General features: G+C 49.8%; 1 protein-coding gene across 1 annotated transcript in view; it reads right to left on the minus strand.

Annotated features, from left to right (window-relative positions):
• Positions 1-22,090, minus strand: part of SCNN1B (sodium channel epithelial 1 subunit beta) — a 76,609-nt gene extending 54,519 nt beyond the window's left edge. Inside the window, exon 1 of the mRNA XM_082671627.1 lies at positions 22,022-22,090. The gene's annotated coding sequence lies outside the window, so the exon portion shown is untranslated. The remainder of the gene's footprint in view (positions 1-22,021) is intronic.
• Between the last annotated feature and the right edge of the window lie 1,280 nt (positions 22,091-23,370).

The raw sequence follows: 23,370 nt of genomic DNA on the forward strand, positions 1-23,370 counted from the left end.
TTTGCAACGTGGATGTCAACCAGACAAACGCCATTCAACTCTTAGATAGTAATATGCCAATGAAAATGGGAGCTCATTTTTTTGACAGTGAAAGAAATAAAGATCACAAAAGAAAATGACCACAAAGATGAGGAACCTTGGTCTACACTTTTCCTTGAGCTTTGGTACATCCTGAGGGCACAGACCCGGGGACCCCTTTCCTGGTGGTGATCCTTCACCCACTTCCTAAGTGTCACGTTTACCAGCCCCAGCCAAGAGCTTAGAGTCAAAATCCTAAAACCACTCTATTTTTTTTTAAAGACTCACACATACATAAATAGGATCATCAACAATAGCTGGGGGCTTCCCTGGTGGCGCAGTGGTTGAGAGTCCGCCTGCCGATGCAGGGGGCACGGGTTCGTGCCCCGGTCCGGGAGGATCCCACATGCCGCGGAGCGGCTGGGCCCGTGAGCCATGGCCGCTGAGCCTGCGCGTCCGGAGCCTGTGCTCCGCAACGGGAGAGGCCACAGCAGTGAGAGGTTCGCGTACCGCAAAAAAAAGAAAAAAAAAAAACAAAACAATAGTTGGGAGATGCCTTGGATCCCTTCATATGCCAACATGATAATCCAATGTATAAAGAAAATCTCAATACACAAATCTATTTAAAAATCTCACTTCAAAAATAAATGCTCAAGTCATTGCATGAATGATGAAACTAGAGCCCACAAGTCAGAGGCATTTACCACAATCTTGCAGAACAGGACTTCTATGTTCAAAAGTGACCGGACCAGACCAGCTTCCAGGTTTTAGGAACTCAGATGATGCGTCTGCACTGACTGCTTGTTTCCAGCACCTTCTGGGTTCTTAATCCAACTCATACTGGAATGGTGAAGAAGCTCCAAGAAGCTGCCTCTGAGGACAGAGGCGTCTTGTGGCAAAGGGGGGGGGGGGGTGGTCAAAGACTGGAGCTGAAGGTGCTGGCTGTCTTTCTGTTCTCTGGGACTAACTGTCTGATGTACAAGGGCCAACCTTAAGCGCTGCCTTCATGATTTGGGCTGCATCTGGGTACCAATTATACTTTCATCAACTTAATATCTTTCTTTATATTGACTCACTCTTGTTACCACTTAAACACCTACTTTAGCTTTGTCCTAAGCAAGAATGTCCAGAAAATCACAGTCCTGATGTTACTAATTATATGTGTTTTCTAATACACCTCAACATAAATAATTACTAATGAGATGAAAGACATTTGCCCACCATCTAAAAACCATCTCCACAGGCCACACTACAGGGAAACAGATTCAGCAAAGATCTTCCCTTGTCTCATAAACTCACCAGATTAGATAAAATACCTCAGTACTTGCAACTCAGAAACAACCTGCCATGCTGACCCCTTGGCCCCGAGCTGCTGTGCACATCGGGGTTCTTACGAAACCCGTTCTGTAGGTTTCTCTGCTCCTGGGTCTAGGATTATATCAGCCTCCATCCTAGGAGCAGCCTGACACACGTCCTGCCACCCCAGCCAGAAGACCCCAAAGAACAAGGCATCAGACGTGGCCACAGCTGCCAGAAAAACATGTTCTTTTTGTATGGCCTTTAAAGGAGAAACATACGTGCATCTGGGCTTCGGCCAATATGCTAAACCCTGGAGGGCCCACCTTGTCATGAGGCCAGAGTACTCCTGGTTTGTCATTTCCTTGTCCACCTGGTGACCAAGTGCCACAGGTGGGTTTGAAAGGTGACCACACCTTGTGGCGATTAATCCCTCACTGCCTGGCTTCCTTGCATGAACACAGATGCTCACGGCAAGAAAACATAAATGTACAACCGGAGCAGAAGGATGAGACAAACTATGATAGAAGCACATGATGGAATATTGGGGAAAAATGGTTAATTATTTTTGTTTAAAAAAAAATGTATGAATTTCTAGGTAGCTATGTGCATAGGGAAAAAAAAAAAGTGGGTGAAATTAACCAGAATGTTTATAGTAACTACGTTTGGGTGAAGGATCTTGGATTATTTTTAAAAAATTATTTTTAGTTTATCTGTGTTTTGGAACATTCCTACAATGAACATATATTGCTTGTATAATAAAAAATAATAAAAGAAAATGATTTTTTATAGCAACATGGAAAAAGCTTATGATAGAATGTTAGGTGATAAAAGTGAGATTATAGCTTTATGGAAAAATCTGTTGTCAGGAAAAACGTTAGGGCAATGGGAATTATAGAAGAATTTTTTTAAATGCAGTCTTCCTAGAATTTAGGGGAAATTCTGGGGAAAGGAACAGGGAAGATGCTGGATTGGTTGGGATTAAGTATCTACTATTCGGCAGAAATGGGTCTTGTCAAAGAAGTTCAGATTGGATGTATACTTTAGCTTGTGTCCTAATATTTGTAACTATTTTCCAAACATTTGTTACTTTTACAGTTTCTTTAAAAAGTTAAAAAAAAAAAAAACCCAAACCAAACCAAAGGGAGAGGTATTCAATCAACTAGGAACATCTGCTGGGGTCTCCAGTAGCCCAGCAATTCTTTCCATAATTTATGCAGGAGGACCTTTCTTTTCCTCTTGGGGATGGATGAGCCCAAGGTGGATTTCAGAAAAGGTGGCGGCATCAGAACTTGTATTTCTTGGATGGCTCCTGTCTTCCAAAACCTTGTTGACAGAGTCTTAATGCTGTGTTTGCTTCCTTATTGCCGAGGACTTGGCTACACCAGGCTTGATCCTGTACAGTCCTGTACAATTACATGGGAAAACACCTTGCCCACTAGGCCCGGTGCCAGGAGCAGAGTCATCGTGTCCTGATGGACAGATGACTTTGGGATTCAGGGATGCCAATGGTGTGCACACAAGCCCACGGCTTTGCCCCTACCCAGCTGTGCAAGTGGCCACTTGCCCAGGGTGGCTGGTATGTGTCGACAGCTGGCAGGGAAGAATGTGGTCAGTTTCATTTGCTCCCTACTCTCTCCCTACCAAGGCTGGAGGCAACTTGCAGTGGAGAGTATCTGCTGAGCCTTGGAAGATGCCAGGGGTGCAGGAGGAGCGGGTAGAAGTGGAGAAGGCAGGTGATTATTGCACTGGGAATAAAATGCAGTGTCCCTGACTAGAGTCAGAAAAATAAGGTCAACCTGGTAATATTTTGAGGCTCACGTAGTAGGTCTAGCCTCTCTCTCTCTCTCTCTGTTTTTCACTGGGAAACATGAATTATTCTATTATCATTAAAAATGAGAGCTTTGGAGTCAGACAGACTTGGGTGGAGTCTTGGACCCATCACATCACCTCTCTGAGCCTCAGCTGTCTTATCTGTCAATGGGGCCAACAATAGCACCTCCGTCCCTTGGCTTTTCTTTTTTTAATTTATTTATTCTATTTATTTATATTTGGCCGCGTTGGGTCTTCGTTGCTGCACGCGGGCTTTCTCTAGTTGTGTCGAGTGGGGCTACTCTTCACTGCGGTGCACGGGTTTCTCATTGCGGTGGCTTCTCGTGTTGCGGAGCACGGGCTCTAGGCACGCGGTCTTCAGTAGCTGTGGCGCACAGGCTTAGTTGCCCCATGGCATGTGGGATCTTCCTGGACCAGGGCTCAAACCCGTGTCCCCTGCATTGGCAGGCGGATTCTTAACCACTGCGCCACCAGGGAAGCCCTGGGCTTTTGTTTTGTTTTGTTCTGAGTGAGGATTAAAATGAGATAATGCATATAAAGCACTTGGCATAGCATTGAACAAACGTTGGCTAGTATTACCATTATTAGGGGAAAGAAAGATGACAACATGTAGGTGGCCACTAAGCTTACAGGCTTACTTGCAAGGCTGCTTTAGAAAGGACAGGTGCTGGAAGGGGAGTTTCCCAGCTCAATAAATGCATTATTTGGTTTTGGACTAAATGAATGATTTGGTTTTTGGACGGCGTTTCCCAGAGGCTCAGCTGTCACCTGTCCCATGCCTGTCAGAAACTTTCAACAGCTCCCAGTGTCTGCGAATAAAGGCCATACAGTATGGCCCCAACCTCCATGTCTCCTTTTATTCCCTTCAAAATGGGTGACGGTTAAGAAGCTGGGTTCGAATCCCAGCTCTGTCACTTACTCGCTGTGTGACTGTGTGGAACTGATCTACCTTCTCTGTGCCCTGGTTTTCCAATCTGTAAAAAGAGGGGAAATAGTCCGTCCTTCACTGGGTTGGTGTGAAGAGTCAATTGTAAGTGTGAAGGGCCCGGCACAGCCTCTGGCACATAGAGAGAGGAGTGCCTGGAGCAGTTTCTGTGCTTCATATCATGTCCAATGGACCACTCACTGGGGCCCATGGATACTCCGGACATTCCCACCAGGTTGGTTTTACTCATGCTGTTTCTCTCCTGGAGTGCCTTTGCCCCAGGCCCAACTCCAGTGCCACCTCTTCCACGAAGTTGCCCAGTCCTCACTGAATGGACGTCATCTTCCCTCCTCTTCAGTCCCATAATATTTTCTGTGGACCACCCGCTCCTGTTTGATTTGTTCCCATCTGCCTTGTATCATGGCTATGTATGTCCCTTTCTAATCTATCTGACTGGGTGATGAGGGCCCTGGTCAGATTCCCCAATGTTTGAACTTGGAACTTTGCATATGATAGTTGCTCAATAAATATGTCTGGACTTCAGAGCTGGGGAGCAGGGCTGACATTCAGCTGCTATGCCTCGGTGTAGCTGCAAGAATTGTTTATGGCTGGAAACCTTCCTAACTGGAAGGTGCCCTTCACCTAAACATTCCAATTATTGCTACTGCTTATATGTGTAGAGAGGAGGTGCCGGGGGTGGTTGGGGGGAGGCGGGGTGGGGGTGGGGTGTGGGGGAGGGAAGCACCTGGTTTCCCTCCATCCACCCGCCACTTCAAGCTGTTGATGGGTTGAATTGCATCCCTCCCTCCCCAATTCATATGTTAAAGCTATAATAGCCGGTGCCTCAGAATGTGGCTGTATTTGGAGACAGGGTCTTTAAAGAGGTGATTAAGTGAAAACATGAAGCCCATAGGGTGGCCTAATCCAATCTGACCAGCATTCTTATAAGAAGAGGTTATTTGGACACCCAAAGAGACACCAGGGATGGGCATGCACAGAGGAAAGGCCATGTGAACACGCGGTGAGAAGGCGGCTGTCTGCACACCAAGGAGAGAGGCTTCTGCAAAACCTGCTCAACCAACACCTTGATCTTGGACTTCCAGCCTCCAAAACTGTGAGAAAATACATTTTTGTTGCTTAAGCCATCCAGTCTGTAGTAGCTGTTCTAGCAGCCCTAGCAGACTAGTAAAAGCTGTAAGGGAAAAGGAACTGGTAGGCATGAGGGTGAGTGGGGGTGAGGAGAGAGCAGGCTGGAGGGCTCCTCCCGACTCCAGGGTCGGGACGATGGGGTCAGTAAGTCTATCCCTGGCCCCCAAGTAGGAATGATTTTGGCTTAGGGGTGAATCTATTCTTTTTTCCCCACAACCAAAGGATGCCATAACCTTCCATGAAAATACACTCCTGCCTTGTAAGTCCCTCCTCATTACCAGATTAAAGGCAACGAGTGGCACCTTAAATTTTTTTTTTTTAAACTTAGGCAGAGGGGCTTCCCTGGTGGCACAGTGGTTAAGAATCCACCTGCCAATGCAGGGGACACAGGTTCAAGCCCTGGTCCGGGAAGATCCCACATGCCACAAAGCAACTAAGCCCGTGTGCCACAACTACTGAGCCTGCACTCTAGAGCCCACGAGCCAAAACTACTGAAGCCTGCACACCTAGAGCCCGTGCTCTGCAACAAGAGAAGCCACTGCAAGGACAAGCCTGCGCACTGCAACAAAGAGTAGCCCCCGCTCGCCACAACTGGAGTAAGCCCACGCGCAGCAACGAAGACCCAACGCAGCCAAAAATAAATTAATTAAAATTAGAAAAACAAACAGACAAAAAGAACTTAGGCAGAGACAAAGAGTGAGTGTCCAAGCTTTTGACAAAAAGGCCTTGCAGTTTTCCTGCAGTGAGTCCAGCAATGGCTTCTGGTCACACTTAGAATAAAACCCAAATTCCTTACCATGGCCTGGAGAGGCAGTGAGGTCTGGCCCTTGCCCCCCTCCAGACTTAACTCCTACCGTCTCACCCTTCCTCATTTCTGCTCTTCCAATTTGCCAAGATCTTGCCACCTCTCCTTTGCACCTGCTGTTCCCTCGGAATCACCCGTCCCCAGCAACTTCCACAGCCCTCCTGGCCCAGCATCAGGATTACTCGGGAAGCTCTTAAAAAACCCACAGGCCAGGGCCTCATGCACAGCAGCTCTGACTCCCCAGGTCACGGTACCTGTATATATATGTTTTTAACTCCTGCACAAAGTTCGATGCACAAGCAGGGTTGGGGACAATTGCCCTAGATCTTCATAGAGCTGCTTCTTCTTTGAGGCCTCAGCTCTAATGCCACCTCTCAGAGAGGCCCACCCTGACCCCCAGCACCCCACAGCCCTGTTTATTCTCTCCGTAGACGCCAACACCATCAGAAACTGTCTAATCTCTTCGTTTGCTGCCTGTCTCCCTCCACTGGGATTTGAACCTCCCTGCAGCGTGACTGGGCCTCTCTCTTCGCTGCCCCAGCCAATACAGGAGCCACAGTCCACATGGCGCGACTACTGGGCACCGGAAGCGTCACCGAACTGAGGTGTCTTTTCCGTGAGAAATTGTACAAAAGAGGAGAGACATAAAATACTAATATTTTGCAAGATGAAAAGAGTTTGGGAGATGAATTGTACAACAATGTGAATGTACTTCACACTACTGACTGTACACTAAGAAATGGTTAAAATGGTAAATTTTATGTTCTGTGTGTTTTACCACAACTAAAAACTTTAAAAAGACATGTTGAACATTAAAAAATCTCGTCAATAATTTTTAATACTGACTACTTGTTCAAGTGATAACATTTTGAATATATGGGTTCCATAAAACCTATTACAGTACTAAAATGAATTTCACCTGTTTCTTTTTACTTTTTTTTTTCAGGGTGGCTATTAGAAAACTTTACGTTGCTTATGTGGTTCCTGTTTGTGGCTTGTGTTACATTTAAGTTGGATGGCGCTGACCTAGAACTGTGGCCGGCTCACAGTAGGCACTTTGAGTTGAATATCAGAATGAATCCAGTTGCTGCCAAAGAGGTGCTCTGATGAGCATAAGCGCGCTGTCCTGTCTGCCAGGCTGCAAGAGGGTGGGAGGGAGGCTGCGGTGGAGCGTTCATGTAACTAAGTCATCATAATTAATACTTAACGTCTATTATTATGCTGATAACAGCAGCTGCAGTTCGTGGAGCACCTAACGTGCGCCAGGAACTGTCACGGCACTTTGTCCACGTCATCTCATTTCAAGTTAGTTAGTCCTATAAGGAACCACTGCCTCCATGAGACAGCTGGCTGCCCAAGGTCACCCAGCGGGTGAGGGGAGAGCTGGGGCTGTAAAGGGCTGGCCCAGCCGCCCCAGTACACCTGCCTCCCGCCGGGGCCAGGTCCCACGTGCCATCCTGTCATGTAGGACTTGCAGGCCCTGCCTGAGCCAGACAGTGGGCAGGGGCTTCTGGAGCCAACAGAGAGGCCCCATGAGGCAGCAAGTCCCTGCCCTCAGTGTCCAGGAAGAGAATGAAACAATCTGTAATCTCCGATCTCCTCGAGCTCACCCAGCCAGATCCGCTGCCGGCCCTCTCAATTTCAAGGACTCCGGGAACCGGTCCTGGCCCAGGTGGTCATTCTTGCTCAAGGCAGTTGTGGCGGATGGCGCTGGGCCCGGCCTGACCTGCCAGAGGGCCCTGCCCCATCCCTGAGGCTGCAGCAGCCACAGGATCTGTGGGTGTGGCCTCTCCCCTCCTGTTCTGTGGCTTTCGGGCCTGGAGCTGCAGGCCCAGACCCACCTGAGACTCCATCTCTGGGGCTCAGATCCTCTCGAGCAGGGCCCCCTGTGGTATCTAATGTGAGACCTTTTTGGAGGGGGTCTTTGATCCTAAGATGCAAGAATCAGAACCCTTTGTAATGGGGGAGGGGTGCAACGCATGGACAGAAAATTCTCCCACGTCTGGGCTCCAATTCCATCTTTAAACTGTCGATATGAACTTGAGGAAACTGCTTGGGTCTGGTCAGAGACAGTGACTGAAGAAGCCAATAAAGACGTGGTTTCCGGGACTTCCCTGGTGGCGCAGTGGTTAAGAATCCACCTGCCAATGAAGGGGACAGGGGTTCGAGCCCTGGTCCGGGAAGATCCCACATGCCGCGGAGCAGCTAAGCCTGTGCACCACAACTACTGAGCCTGTACTCTAGAGCCCATGTGCCACAACTACTGAGCCTGCGTGCCACAACTTTTGAAGCCCGCATGCCTAGAGCCTGTGCTCTGCAACAAGAGAAGCCACAGCAATGAGAAGAAGCCCGTGCACCGCAACGAAGAGTAGCCCCCGTTCGCCGCAACTAGAGAAAGCCTGTGCGCAGCAACAAAGACCCAACGCAACTAAAAAAAAAAAAAAAAAAAAAGACCTGGTTTCCTAGACAACAGCTGGGTGTCAAGGAGCCTGACCTCAGAGGGACCTCTGGGGGAGGTCATCTGGGGGACCTCAGAGCCCCCAGCCTAGGTGCGGACCAATGGATGGGTCAACCAGTGCCTAGCGGTTCTCAAAGTCTGACCCCGGAGCAGCTGCTGCAACATCACCTGGGAACTTGTTAGAAAGGCAGCTCCTCAGGCCCCACTCCAGACCTCCTGAATCAGAAGCTCTGGGTTTGATCAACTAACCTGGGTTTTCACAGCCCCCTACGAGATTCTGGGCCACGCTAAATTTGAGGCCTATAGCCTTACTACTCAAGTACCAGGACCAGGAGATAAGCATCACCTAGCAGCTTGTTAGAGACACAATATTCAGGCCCCACTTCACTTACTGAGTCAGAATCTGCACTTACCAAGACCCCCCGGCACTCGTGTACATGTTAAAACTTAGGACGCGGGCTTCCCTGGTGGCGCAGTGGTTGAGAGTCCGCCTGCCGATGCAGGGGACGCGGGTTCATGCCCTGGTCCGGGAGGATCCCACATGCCGCGGAGCGGCTGGGCCCGTGAGCCATGGCTGCTGAGCCTGCGCGTCCAGAGCCTGTGCTCCGCAACGGGAGAGGCCACAACAGTGAGAGGCCCGCGTACCGCAAAAAAAAAAAAAAAAGAAAAACTTAGGACGCGCTAGCCTAGAGTTCCTTGCCATAAAGTCAAGGGTCTCAAACTCAAATGCTTCCAGGGACCAAGCAGGTGATGTTAAAAAATGAAGCCAGGTTAGATCCAGCTGATTATTGCTCTTTGGAAGTGTGAGCCCAGGACGGCCAGATCTTCCAATTTTTCAAGAGAATCTGGAAACCCAGATGCCAAAGTGAAATGTCCTGATTTAAAAATTACTGTGTGTGGGGGACTTCCCTGGCGGTCCAGTGGTTAAGAATCTGCCTTCCAATACGGTTCGATCCCTAGTTGGGAAACAAGATTCCAAATGCCGCGAGGCAACTAAGCCCGCAGGCTCTAGAGCCCACGTGCCACAACTAGAGAGCCTGCACGCTGCAACTACTGAGCCTGCACGTCCTGGAGCCTGCACACCACAACTAGAGAGAAGCCCACGCGCAGAAACAAAAGATCCCGTGTGCTACAACGAAGATCCCACATGCCACAACTAAGACCCGACACAGCTAAATAAGTAAATAAACATTAAAAAAATTATTGTGTAGGTCACACAAAATCAGGCCTATGGGGCACAAGCATATAGGCCTTGGGGCAGGAAAGGTGCCTCATCTCTGGGTAAGCTTTCTGAGCTTGGGACAGTCCTCCCAGGCATGGCAAGAGGCACACAGTAGGAACTCAAGAAGGGCTGGGACAGAAGTTCCCAAATTCGTCTGCATAATGGAACCACAATTACATTGAGTAGCTGTCGCAGCTACTCAATGCTGCCATGGGAGTGTGAAAGCAGCCAGAGATAATATTAAATGACTGAGCATAGCTCAATCATTTTTTTTTTCCTTTGGTCGTGCCGCGCCACTTGTGGGATCTTATCTCCCAGACCAGGGATTGAACCTGGGCCCCTGGCAGTGGAAGCGTGGAGTACTAACCACTGGACCACCAGGGAATTCCCAGCACAGCTGTGTTTTAATAATTCTTTATGAACACTGAATTTTAAGCTGCATGTAATTTACATGTGTCACAGAATATGATTTTTCTCTTGATTTTTTTTTCAACCACAGAAAAGCCATTCTTAGCTCATGGACTGCACAAACTTGGCCTTTGGGCCATAGTTTGCCAACCTCTGGGATGGAGGAATGAATTGAGGGCCTGGAGGCCTGGACTGCAGTCCTTCTTCCCGGTATTTACGCACATAATCTCCCCTACACAATCTCTAAAACCTTAGCAGCACTTGATTATGAAAAGGTTATGCTGACAAGGCCCGATCAAGTATTGGCTTGGTCTGGCTCTGGGCCAAAGACTTCAGATTAGACCCTAAATCCTTCATCATCCTGACAGGATTTTAGGGAGCTGCCTTCCAGTGGGCTACTCCGAACCCCACCTCCCTGGTTGGTGATATCATTGATCCTTAACATGTAGTGACCATTTAGCTATGTGGTGGGCACTGTCCTTAGAGCTTTACCCGAATCACCTCATTTCCTTCTCACTCCCCAAGAGAGGGAAGACTAGTATATGCCATGTGTATTATCATATACCCATTTTTTAGATGAGGAAACAGAGGCACAGGTGATTTTCCTAAAGTCACAGAGTGACAGGAGTAGAACAGAATTGAACCCGGGTCTGCATGACTCCAGAGGCTGCTCTCATAACCACTTTGCTATATTGCCTCTCAGTAATCCATCACTATCACCAGTCAACACGATGCCCAGACACAACCTTCTCAAGGACAAGCCTTGGGCAGCAAACCTGGGCCTCTGCATCTTAACTGGCATCCAGACACCAATCAACCTTCTCTGCCTTGGGCTGCAGCCAGACCTGGGGGACCCAAGATAGCTTCTGTACCCACCCCAGGAAGAAGGAGGCTAGCAGAGCTGCCTCGTACGACTGTGCACTGCACAACTCTAGGGGGCATTATTCACAATGTGCCCTGTGTGAACGGCACCCCTGGGCCCGAGGAGCTGGAGGCTGGAGGTGAGGTGCTCATGTTGCCTGACCTAAGACTGGCCTTGGGTGCCCACCTTAACCGCTATTCAGAAACAATTCATCCAAAAGGGAGGCAGCCCAGAAGGAAACGCCACCATGGGTGGTGGAGGTGCAGGCTGGCAGCCTTGGGGAGCCCTTTGGGTCTGGGGCAGGGAGTGGCTGGCTCTTACTGGAACCTCCTCCATCCAACTTGGAAAAAGATCCTGCCGCCCGGTCTGTCTCAGACTGGACTGACCGCAGCTCCCAGCTCTGAACTGTTGGCCCTGCTCCAGGTGAGAGGTCCCCTTCCCATCCCTCCACACCCTGCCTCCCTGGAAAGAAAGAAGGGCTCTCGAGTGTTCTCTCCAATCCTGCCCCCACGCTGCCCTGCGCTAGCCCTCCACTGCTCGTTCTTACGCTGGGCAACACCCATGCAGGGCCACTGGGAACTCCCAGCCAGATGCTCCCAGCTCTCCCCTGAACTACTGCTGTCCTTACCTGTGTGCTTTCCTGTGTTCGTTTTGCTTTTATGATTTGAGCCAGGCCCTGGGCCAGCACTTTACATGCACCAGTTCATGTGACCTTCATCACAACCCAATGAGGTAGGGACTATGATTATCCCCATTTTACAGACAAGGGCTTGGAGAGGTTCAGAGAGGTTAGGCTGCTTGCCCAAAGTCACACAGTTAAACAGTGTCAGGGCCAGGAATCAGATTTGGGTCTTTGAGACTTTAGAGCCCAATGCTTATCTTTCTAGGGGATGAATGTGTCATGTCCTCTAGGTCTGTTTCCCTATCTGCAGATTGGGTCTTGGGTCTGGGAAGCCATGTGGGTGACTATGATGTTGCTGCTGGTGATGATGGTGACGAAGGAGATGATGATAAAAATGGGGATGATGGTGATGATGATGACGTGCTGATGCTGATGAAGATAAAGGTGATGGTGACGAGAGTAGTGATGAGAGGATGGGGATGATAATGATGCAGGTGGTGATGATGATGACGATAATGATGGTGGTAATGACCATGATGTACCTACCCGATACAGTTATTGTGCAGACTACATGAGGTACTCAGGTAAAACATTGCTCACCGTGCCTGTTCTATAGTTAGCACTCTACAAGTGTTGGGTCATTTGAGGTCTCTGTGCCCTAGACCTCCAGAGTGGATTCCACTGCACTGGAGTGTGTTCAATAAACACCCTCCTCCTCAGACACTAGGTGAAAGGTGTGAATCAGAGACAAGAAAGGGATAAAAGAGTAACGTTTTTCTCTGTTGGTCCCTCCTACTTCCTGCTAAGTCTCCATTTCCTGCCAACCTCTGAAATCCAGCTTGGCTTTGGAACTAAGTCCCTGGGAGGGAGGCCTAGCCTCGGTGGGTTTCCTGGGCCCCAGGTGGCCTTCACCCAGGCCTCCAGGGAGATTTGGAGGCTGAGAATCTGGTGCCCAGGAAGGGGCTGCTGCCCCAAGAATCACAGCCATTTTCAAGCTGGGCTCCTGCCTTCTCTGTTGGGGGAGATTAGGATCTTCATCCACACAGCGACCCAGGGTAGGTCCTAGGGGAGTGAACAGCTGAAACCTTATACTCAGCTGCTGGTAAACCAAGGGCTTTGAGAGCCATTGGCACAGAGTAAAAAATGTCCATTCCTCCTCCACACTCATCTGGAAGCTGAGGAGAGGCAGGGTGAGCTCTGTGGTCAGACTGCTTGAGTTCAAATCCCAGCCCCATCATTTGCTAGCTCCGTGTGACCTTGGGCAAGCTACTTAACCTCTCTGAGCCTGCTTTCTTATCTGCAAAATGCAGACAATTACATCACCTGTTTCACTGGACTGTTGGAATAATATGATGAGATCCCACAAGTCTCTCCAAAGGTTAAGTGAGGGAGAGTGTCTGTACCTTTATGGTCGCTGAACGAATTCTATGATGTAATGCTTGTGCCCGGCCTGTAGTGTATACTTTAAAATGCTGCCTATTATTATTACAGAGGAGAAAGCCACATGGGCCCGCATTTCTCTGACGAACTATATCTTGTGTTGAGAGAAACTGAAGTCAGTTCATCCCTGTGCACAAGGCAAGCAGAATAGCATGGTTCCCAGACAGAGCGGCCGCACCGTCTGCAGTGACTGAGATGAGTGTTGGAGCTGTCTGGCTGCAGGGAGGAGTTTTTAGCCAATTAGATCCTAAGATCCAACAGGAACACAGCTCCACCCACCTCAGGCCCAGCCACTGGTGGGCCACAGTGGGAGTTCAAGAGTGGGAGTGAGGATGCAGAGGGGGTCTCAGATGAGGGTCTCGGAGTCTCCTGGGGGCTGAGATGTGTGACCTACTCCACCCTGTATCTCCAGGGCCTAGTCCGTCACTGGCAATCATCCAGCCACCTGTCATTCATTCACTCAACCAATATTCATTGAGTGTCTACTGGGAGCTGGGGCTGCAGCAGTGAAGCAATGAACAAAATACACAAAATCTGGCCCCTAGAAGTTTAAATCCCTGTGAACTAGCGTTGTAGCCTTCAGGAAACACTCCCTGAATATTCCCAAAGGCCGGGAAATGTGTCTGATGCCCCACCCCACCCCCGCCTTGCTTTGCCAGGTTCTTTCTTCTATGCGGGGAGATCTGCCCAATGGGTGGGTCATCCCATGGCCAGGCTGCCACCCACTGTCATCTGGTGTCAGAGGGGTCAGGGAGGGTGAGGCCTAGACCAGGTCCTGCTCCACCAGCCAGCAAGCTGCAATCAGCCGGTCCACCCTGCGCTTGAGTATCACCCCTCCCTGGACACACACGCCCAAGCCGATTCTGATCTTTCAACTTTCCCTGAATTCTGCAGGTGTCTAGGTCTTTTCAGCCCAGGACTCTCCTCCCACTGCCCCACCAGCATCCCTTCTTGAAGCAGGGCTAGAACAGCATTTCTGGAGTTAATCAGAGCAGTAGGAAGGGTGGGGCCAGTGAATGGGGGTCAGCTGCTAAGGTGCTGTGCTTGCTTACTCACGACCCTGCAGGAGGTCCTATTGTCTGCAATCCACAGGCCAGGGTTGGGGCTCAAAGGTTAAGTGTCTTGCGCAAGGTCACACAGAGCTAAGCTCCAACTCCAGCCTGTTTAACTCCCAAACCCTTAACCGTTACATCAACTGACTGTCCAAAGAAGACAACTAAGGCGTCTGGGGGATTTCAACACTCAAGGCGTGGCAGCAATGCTCTGAGGACAGGAGCAGTCTCCCCAGGCAGTCTGCAGTAAACCAGGCCCCCCAGGCCCAGTAAATGCCCCTCCTTCCACTTGGGAGCACCCAGCCCGTGCCAAGCACACGTCTAACATTTTACATTCTGCCCCCCCCCACCCCGCCCAATCTCTAAAACAGCCCTTCAAAGGCTGCCTTCCGGTCCACCCCGACCCTCAGCCTCAGGCCCCGAAGGTCTCGCTTACCAGCCAAACTCCTCCTCACTGTGGTGCAAACAGCTGAGAAAGGACAAAGGTGATCCCTCCCGGGGTGGTGGGAGGGGGTGCCTCTCAACCAGGAAAATCAACAAACTCCGCACACAGACAGGTGAGAGTGGAATTTCAGAAATGAGCTTGTTTTGGGAGGTTGCAATCCAGCCCCCACTTAAGGTCCTTGATGGAGCCCGCGTGCAGGTGCGGCTCCTGAAGGAGGGTGTGCCAGGCTTCCCAGGCCTTAGCCCTCCTTCCAGGCCTCAGCTTGGGAGTGAGTTCCCCAACACGTCAAGAGGAAGCAAAGCTACCTGTATCGTCCCAGAGGTCTGCACGGAAAGGGCCCCTGATCTTCAAGACACTGGGGAGAAGGAGAAAGTTGGGGCTGAATCTGGGCTCTGTTGTTATCACTGTGAGGCCTCTTGGGAAAATCCCTGAACCCCTCGGAGCCTCTTACTGCCTCATCCCTCATCAGCTGGCCTCCTCTTACCTTATCTTGGCCTCCCCAACCCATCCCAGGGAAGTCCTGCAGATTCATCTCAGCCCCCTGACTGTATTGCTAGGATATTGTTTCCTTAGTGTAAAAAATAAATTCCTCTTTTAAAAACAAAAATGCTAAGACTTTCAGGCTTATTTCAAGTTTATTTATTTTCTTAACAATTACTTAAGACTTACTGTGGGCCAGGCAACACTCTAAGCACTTGACACCTTTGATCCTCTAACATCCCTAATGGGGTGAGAATTATTATCACCTCCAGTTTGCAGAAGAGAAAAGTGAAACACAGAGAGGTTAAGTAACTTGCCTGAGGTGACACAGCTAATAAGTGAGAGTCAGGATTCGGATCTCTGTAGGTTAGGAGGCCACAGGTTTAGAACTGCTGCATCTTTGGTGGATTCCCACCGGCCAAGATAATTCTGTCTGACTCGACGTTCTGTGATTTTACACTATGGAAATGCATTAAATTTTTGCAAATACAAAGTGATATAAAAATATAGATGGTTCTTTTATAAACTCCCTGTATATAAACTCACTCCACCTGAATCTGCTGGTCTTAATATTTGGCCCAGTAGCTGATTCTAGCCTCCCCATCCTCTTGAACCTGACCTCCTACAGTTGTTCCAGAGATGCAGAGCAAGCACTCTGTATAGGTAAAGTCATCTAGTTCTTGCAGGATTCCCTGCAGGTACTCTCTGACAACCCCATTTTGTAGGTGGGAAAACTGAGGCTTTAAAGAAGTACACATACTTGATCAAGCATACACAGCTAAGAAGTGGTGGCATCAAGGACTAGAACCCAAGCAATCTGACATCAAAGCCCCTACTTGTTTCTTTGTCATCCCTAAATGTTTTCACTGTGGCAAAATATACAACGTAAAATTTACCATTTTAACCCTTTTTTTGGTAAAGATATACTTTAATGTCAAGATTCAGGTTGAAACGTAATTGTCTTACAAAGATTGTGAACTGAAATGTCATAATTGGAGTTGCAAGATGCCATACCAGTCCCCCTCCCAGCCTTTCCTGCCTGTGTCTTACATCAAAGGAGTTAAATCTGTTCCACAAGATAAAAATTAAAGTAGCCTTGGCTTACCAGCAATTACACTTTCACTTTTCCCATCCAGCTAATTGTTTTAAAACTAACTTGCTAATACGCTGTCGGTGCAAATTTATTCATAATAGACGTGAGCAAAAGGGTCACCATTTCAATCATGTTTAAATGTACATCTCAGTGGCGTTACGCATTCACATTGTTATGCAACCATCACCACTTATCCATCTTCAGAAAAATTTCATCATCCCAACCAGAATGAAACTCTGTACCCATTAGACACCAACTCCCCATCCACCCCTCCCCCTCAGCCCCTGGTAACCTCTCTTCTACTTTCTCTGAATTTGCCTCTTCTAGACGCCTCATATAAGTGGAATCATACAATATTCGTTCTTTTGTGATAAAGGCCCTACTTAAAACCATAATTCATTTTTTATTTGAAAACATATTATATAATTTGGGTCGTAGTCAAAGGGGGAGTTAACCTTATCTCTAGTGTCATGCTTGTTTTAAATAAGGAGAAAGAAGATACATGTGGCTAGATTTTATAACTATAATATAACAACTGTATGAGGGAAAAAACATCTAATGAGTACCAAATTGTATGCAATGAAAGGTAAGTCTCCTCATGTATCAGTTTCCCTCCTCAAAGTTAACCAGCTTCTAGTGTGTCCTCCAGATTCTAATGTGCATATACAAATATATACACATATAACATTGAATCCCTTTTTAAAACACACACACACACACACACACACACGTGGTAGAACACTATACACTGTTCCATACCTTGCATTTTTCTTTTAACAATACATCTGGGAGATGGTTTCACATTTATTCTTGCAGAGCTACTGCTTTCTTTTGAACGGCTGCATCATATTCTCTTGCATGGCTGTCCTGACATGTACAGCACTTAGTTCCCCTCTGGTGGATGTTTAGCTCATTTCCAATCAATTGCTCTCACACACAGACTATCTTTGTTCTAACATGATGCGCCCAATGCAAGGATATCCACTGGATATCCCAATGGAAGGATATCCACTGGATAAATTCCAAGAGGTGAAGTGGCAGAGACAGAGGACATGAGCATCTTCAATACTGACAGTTTTCTTACCCCCGCCTCAGGTTGCCCCAATTTGTGCTCCCACCAGCAGAGTCAGAATCCCGGTTGCCACACCAGCACTGAGTGTTACCCGGCGAACTTGCAGGTGGAAAACAGAATCAGTGTGGTTTTGTTGTGCATTTCTGTTTTCAGAGTTCAGCATCTTTTCATCTGTTTGAATTCAACTGTATTTCTTTTTATGTAAACAGTAGAATCATATCCTCTATTCCTTACCCCCCACTCCCCCCACTTTTGGATCACGTGGTTCGTCTTTCATTTATGAGAGCTCTCTATGAAATTAACTCTTTCTCATAAAAGTGGCAAATACTTTCACTAGTTTGACATGCCTGGGCTTATGGATTTTTGTTTGTTTGTTTTGGTCATGCAGAAAAAATTAATTTTTATGTAGCCAGACTCAGCAACTTCTATCTTTAAGGCAAGGCCCGTGCTTCTACCCATTAGGCTGTACTGCCTCCCCGCTCTGATCAGCGCTTTGAAGAAGACACGTGGAGTGGGCCTGCTTCTTGATTGGAGGTCCTCGGCAGAATATTATTGTCCCCAACCTAGACTTGGACCTGGACACGTGTTCTCAAGGTGCCAAGGGAGAAGAGATCGTTCACAGAGAGACCCTAATCACGAGCTTTTAGTGGGAGGGGGACAGGTCCTCAGCTCCCTGATCCCGCACTAGAAAATAACTCCTCTGAAAGTCAAATCTTGCCCCAGGCCCTCAAGGTGGGCCCACTGGAGGCTGTGAGACTAGAAAGGAGAGCACGTTCTAGAGAATAAAACCCCCACTAGGCTCCTTGGCAACTTTCCTATCTGTAAAGAAGTGGTTCTTTCCAGCCTCCCACACTGGAGGGGATGTGCCTTTGTCTTGGCGCATCCCCTCCGGGTTTGGTCTTTGCAAGGGCAGAATTCTCACCACCAACCCACTCTTCTAGAGGGAGGTGGATGCAGGTGGCCAAAGAGGATCTCATTTGAAGGTTTCCTCCAGACCAGTGATTCTGAAATTTTAGCTTTCATGAGAGCCACCTGGAGGTCTTGTTAAATTACAGGTTGCTGGGCCCACCCCCAGAGTCTCTGACTTAGTAGGTCTAGACGGGGTCTGAGAATCTGCATTTTGAAAAAAATCTGCAGGTGATGCTAAGGCTTCTGGTCCAGGGACCACAGCTTGAGACCCATTGGCCCAGGACATCCACTCCCTGGAGACCCCCATCTCAGGCTGGGCAGTGGTATGAGTTAGGGTGAGAGGCCTGGAAGGACACGGGCTTCATCCAATCGAAATAACAGCAACTGCTCTGTGCCAGGGGCTGTGCTATGGCTGTGCATTCATTCTCATCTCATCCTCACACCAAGCCCACGAAGTAGGTTTTACTGGTACTAACTCCACTTTACAGTGGAAAAACTGAGGCTCAGACAGGGTGCATGGGCTTTAGAATTAGACAGATCTGGAGTCTGATTCCAGCTCAGCCACTGACCCATCGTGTGAGCTCCCGAGCAAGTGACTTACCATCCCTGAGCCTCTAACTCATCAGTAAGTGGGGACCAAAAACCTGATTCTTGGGGCATTATGAGGATTGACAGGGCTGATGATTATAAGGGCATCTGTAAAGCACAAGAAATGTACATCTCCTTTCTTGCCGCAAGCCCCATCATGATCTCAAGGTCCTTTTCTGTCTCTCCAGATCCATCTTCCCTCTCCCTATACTCTAAGATACCTTACCAGAAGTCACACTGGACTACTGTCACTTCCTAAACCTGCTTCACCTGGTCATGCTCCCAGGCCTTTGGAAAGGCTGTTTCCTCTGTGTGGAAATGCCTTTCTCACGCTATTGCTCCAGAGAAACTCCTATTCATCCTTCAAAACCCACCTTAGAAGTCCCCTCCTTTTTGTCACTTTCCTTGAAATGTTGTCCTCCTCCTGCCCTTGGAAAGGCAGGAGGAGGACAACATTTTCCTCTTTCACTTGTGTTCCCATAACATTTTATATGGAGTACAATCTGGAATACAAATTGCACTGTTACAGGGACCAGGCAACTTATACCACCACCAGCAATCATCAGCATCATCAGCACTTAGTGTTTTCCATGCACCAGGCACTGTTGTAAGAGGCTGAGGTTTGTTGATTCATTTAATGCCTAAAATAGCCCTCTGAGGCAAGTGCTACTTATTATACCTATTTTCCATATGAGGAGATCGAATCACAAAAATGCTAAATATTTTGCTTTAGACCATACAACTAATCCATGCCAGAGCTGGGATGCAGAAGCTGGCTGTGGAGTCTGTGTTATTAACATTTATATTATGCTGCTCTTTATGAATGAGGGGTGGGCCAGGTGGGGACTGTGCCGCCTGGAGGGCGCCTGCCCCATCCCAGGGGGCAGCCGAATGTTAGGGCTGGAGTTGTCAGCCTTTCTGATCCTCTTTTCTCAAGAGGATCCAGAAATATGAGGTTTTATGTGACATCTCCCACCTTTTAGAATCTTGGGAGTAAGCTAAAATTGAACAAGGAGTGTGGACCTCACAAAAGCTGCACACAGGCCTGCTTTGTGGGAACCTCGTCTCCGTTTGTTTCTGCATCTTAGCTCAGGGCTAGGCGCACAGTAGGTCCTTTGTAGGTGCCATGACACTTCTGGACCTCACTGTGAGGTGGGCGTGGCTCTCACAAGCTGAGCTCTCATCCCAGTCCCACTCAGCACTGAGATTCTCTGACCTGCACTTGGGATGTGGACGAGGTCCCAAACGGTGGCCCTGAGCACCACCCCAACCTTGGGGCCATCTCCGGGTCTCCTCTGTCCAAGATAAGACTTCCTGCTTTCCAAGTGCTGACAATGAGTTAAGTGTTTTGTTTCGTCATCCCACTGATCCAACAGATCTGGGAGGCTGCCATGTTCATCATCCCCGGGTTACAGATGCGAAACTGTGGCTCAGAGAGTGGATGGGAATTATTGCCCAGACTAGGAAGAGGTGGAGCTGGGACTGTGATGCACACAGCTCTGATTCTAGCTTTTCCCCAAGCAGCTGTCATCAGGCCTTCCACCAAACTTTTGATAGTTCGGGCCCACGTTCTAGGGCAAGCACACTCCCACGGTACAGCCCAGACCTGGAAAGTTTGTGGTATGCAGATAGGACCCTGGACACTCCAGTCTGTCAGGCATGGTTTCTAGCTCCTTCTGTGTCTTATTGGATGGCGGGGATGGCATTGAGAGTGTCTAGAGGGAACTCCTGGACATGGTCCCTTATGGGAATTCTGCCCACTGGGGCCTGGACAGGCAGAACTTGTGGCCTGGCTCAACCCCAGGCCTTTGGGCTCAGCAGCAACTGCAGATAGCAGGGTATAGTGTTTGTACGTGTCCACAGACAGAAGGATAGAGATGTGCGTATGTGCACCTGTGCATGTGTGTATGCCTTGTGTATGTGTGCACGCACGTGCGTGTACAATGGAGAACAGGGGACCTTGTCCCCCAAATTCAGATCCTGTGAAGTTAGTTTAGGACAAAGTACAAAGAAATCTAAACCCAGAGATGTCAATTTACAGCAGAGGTTGAAATATGAAACAGTCCCCTAATTTTTACAACTTAACTGCCCATCAGTAGGCGTATTCGTGGTGGAAAACAAGGCAGCAGTTAAAATAAATAAGCTACATTTATATGCAGCAACTTGGATAACTTTCAAAGAAATGATAACTGGGTGGAGGGGGGTGGCAAGTTTCAGAATGATGTGGATGGATTATACCGTTTCTATTAAACATCCACCCACAACATTACTCTGCAGTTTACATACCTTCTATGGGTACGCATGTATACGACTGCCTGGGTGTAGGAAAGGCCTAGAAGGAACTCCCCAAATTACGAAGGCAGTCACCTTTGCGGGGCAGGGAGGTCAGGGGTTGAAATTTACAAAGGAGAATGGCTCTCCTTTGGTACTCCTCGCAGCATCACACAGTTCAGTGGGCTGGTACGTTGGGCCACTGGTGGATGTCACATGGAGGCCACAGGGAGGCTTAAGCCTGGGGAACAATTCACACAGGACCCTCATGGACTCTCTGAGGGCTCTGCTGTCAGGGACAAACCACCGCTTTGGCTGTTCTGCCCTCACTCCCTGGTGGAGATGGGGTGTGGGAGCTTTCCTGCCTCTTGTGGATGGAGGAGCTCTGCTGCTTCCTCCGGAAACCTCCCCCTGCCTCAGTTTCTCCCTCCACACTGGAGGGAGAGGTCCCGCCCCAGCTGTCCGCCCCCACCCCCTGCCCAGCACCCCCAAATCTCCGACACATGCCCCTCTGGGGGATAGCAGGGCCTCCGGATCTGGCCTCCTCCCAGTGTGGCCCCAAGGGGGACAACTCAGGGAATGAACCCCCGTTGCCCAGAGGCGGGCTGGCAGAAGAGGCTAAGGTGGGCTCTGGGGTCAGACTCCCTGGGTTCAAATCTGGGCTCAGCAAGTTGTCCCTGGAACCCGGGGAGGCGTCTCCAGCCTCTGACCCTCAGTTTTCTCCTCTGTAAAATGGGGACACCAAGAAGGGCCTAATTCCAGCAAAGCGTTGTGCGTCCCGGCGCCTAGCCCGTGCTCTCAGGTGTCGCTGCTGTTGCGCTCCCGAACGACACCTCACCCCGCCCCTCGGGGCCGAGGACGCTGCCGCCTTCTCTGCCGCCCCTGACAGACACTCATCGCCCTCTCCCGGTCCCTCGGCTCGCATCCGGGGGCTTCCCCACTCCCCACAATCCTCTGCGGTGGTCCCCCCTACGCCCGAGGCCGGGTCCCCGCAGCGCCGCCGAGCGCCCTCCGGTGGGAAATGGCGGGGTGGGCGGCGGGGGAAGGCGCGGAGCCCGGCGTCGCTGACGTACCTGCTTCCCGCGGCGGCTTGGGATGCGCGCGGCTGGCGGCGGCGCTCGGGAGGAGGCGGCGGCGGCGGCGGCGGCTGGGCAGTTGTCACGGTGGCGCCGCGAGCGCGCGGACAGGTACTGGGAGGGAGCGGGCGGCGGGGCTGGGAGGTCCGGGAGCGCGGCGGGCGGGGCTTGGCGGCGCCGACGGCCGGGGCCCCCGCCCCCGCCCGGCGGGCCACCGCCCCCGCTCGGCTCCCCGCCGCGCCTCTTTCTCACTCTCCCGCGAAACAAGCTCCCGCCGCGCGCGTTCCCTCGTGCCCGCTTCTGCATCCACGTCTGCCCGGCACACCCACCCGGACCCCTCGCGCACACACCCCGCATTCTCCCTCTGCACATCCGGACCTGCGGCACCAATATGTACGCACAGACCCCGTCATCCTCGTGTTCCCCAGACACCACTGTGCCCACAGTCCCCTACCCCGCCCCCCCCCAGCACATACGTGCCCCGTGCAACACTTCATCCTGCCCCGCGGTGTACCTGGACACATTGCGCACACCTGTACGACCACGCCCATCACATCCACACCCCCGCAGGCACAGATTGTCCTCTGGGCAAGGTGAGGACTTCAAGGAGTTTGCATAGGAACAGGCTTCTGCAGCTGATTTCCCTGTCCCTCACCGATCTCTGCATTCCCTCACCCTCACCTTTGCTTTCTCAGGAACCTTCTCCTTCCTTGGCCTCAGCCACATCCTCCAAGGTCATTCCCAGATCCCCGTCAGCCCCTGAAGGCCCCGTCTGTTTGGACCTTTGGCTTCCTGCCAGTGACACACTACACCTGTGCTTCCGCCTCAGCATGCTGCCAGGCCCCCTTCTCTAATCCTCATTTCCTTCCCTCTTCTCATCAGTTCTAAGGACTGTCATTTCAGTATCTTCATTTCACATGTGCATGGCAAACCCCAAATGTCAGCCTGTCTTTGTCTTGCCATTTAGAGACTATTCCTTTTCCCTTGCGGCTGTAACAAGCGACCACAAATGTAACTAGCTTAATACACATAATATTATCTTACAGTTCTGGAGGTCAGAAGTCTGACACCACTAAAATCAAGAAGTGGTACGACTGTGCTCCTTTTGGAGGCTCTAGGGGAGAATCTCTTTCCTTGCCTTTTCTAGCTTCTAAATACTGCCTGCATTTCCTGGCCAGCAATGTCAGGACAAGTCTTTTGTATACACCACATCTCTGGTACTCTCTTCTGCCTCTCTCTTCCACTTATAAGGACTCTTGTGATTACATTTGTTCTACCTGGATGGATAATCCAGCATAGTCTCTCCATTTCTAGGTCAGCTGATCACCAATCTTAATTCTAACTGC

This window comes from Grampus griseus (genome assembly GCF_964374135.1).
Source record: "Grampus griseus genome assembly, chromosome: 14".
Lineage (NCBI taxonomy): Eukaryota > Metazoa > Chordata > Mammalia > Artiodactyla > Delphinidae > Grampus > Grampus griseus.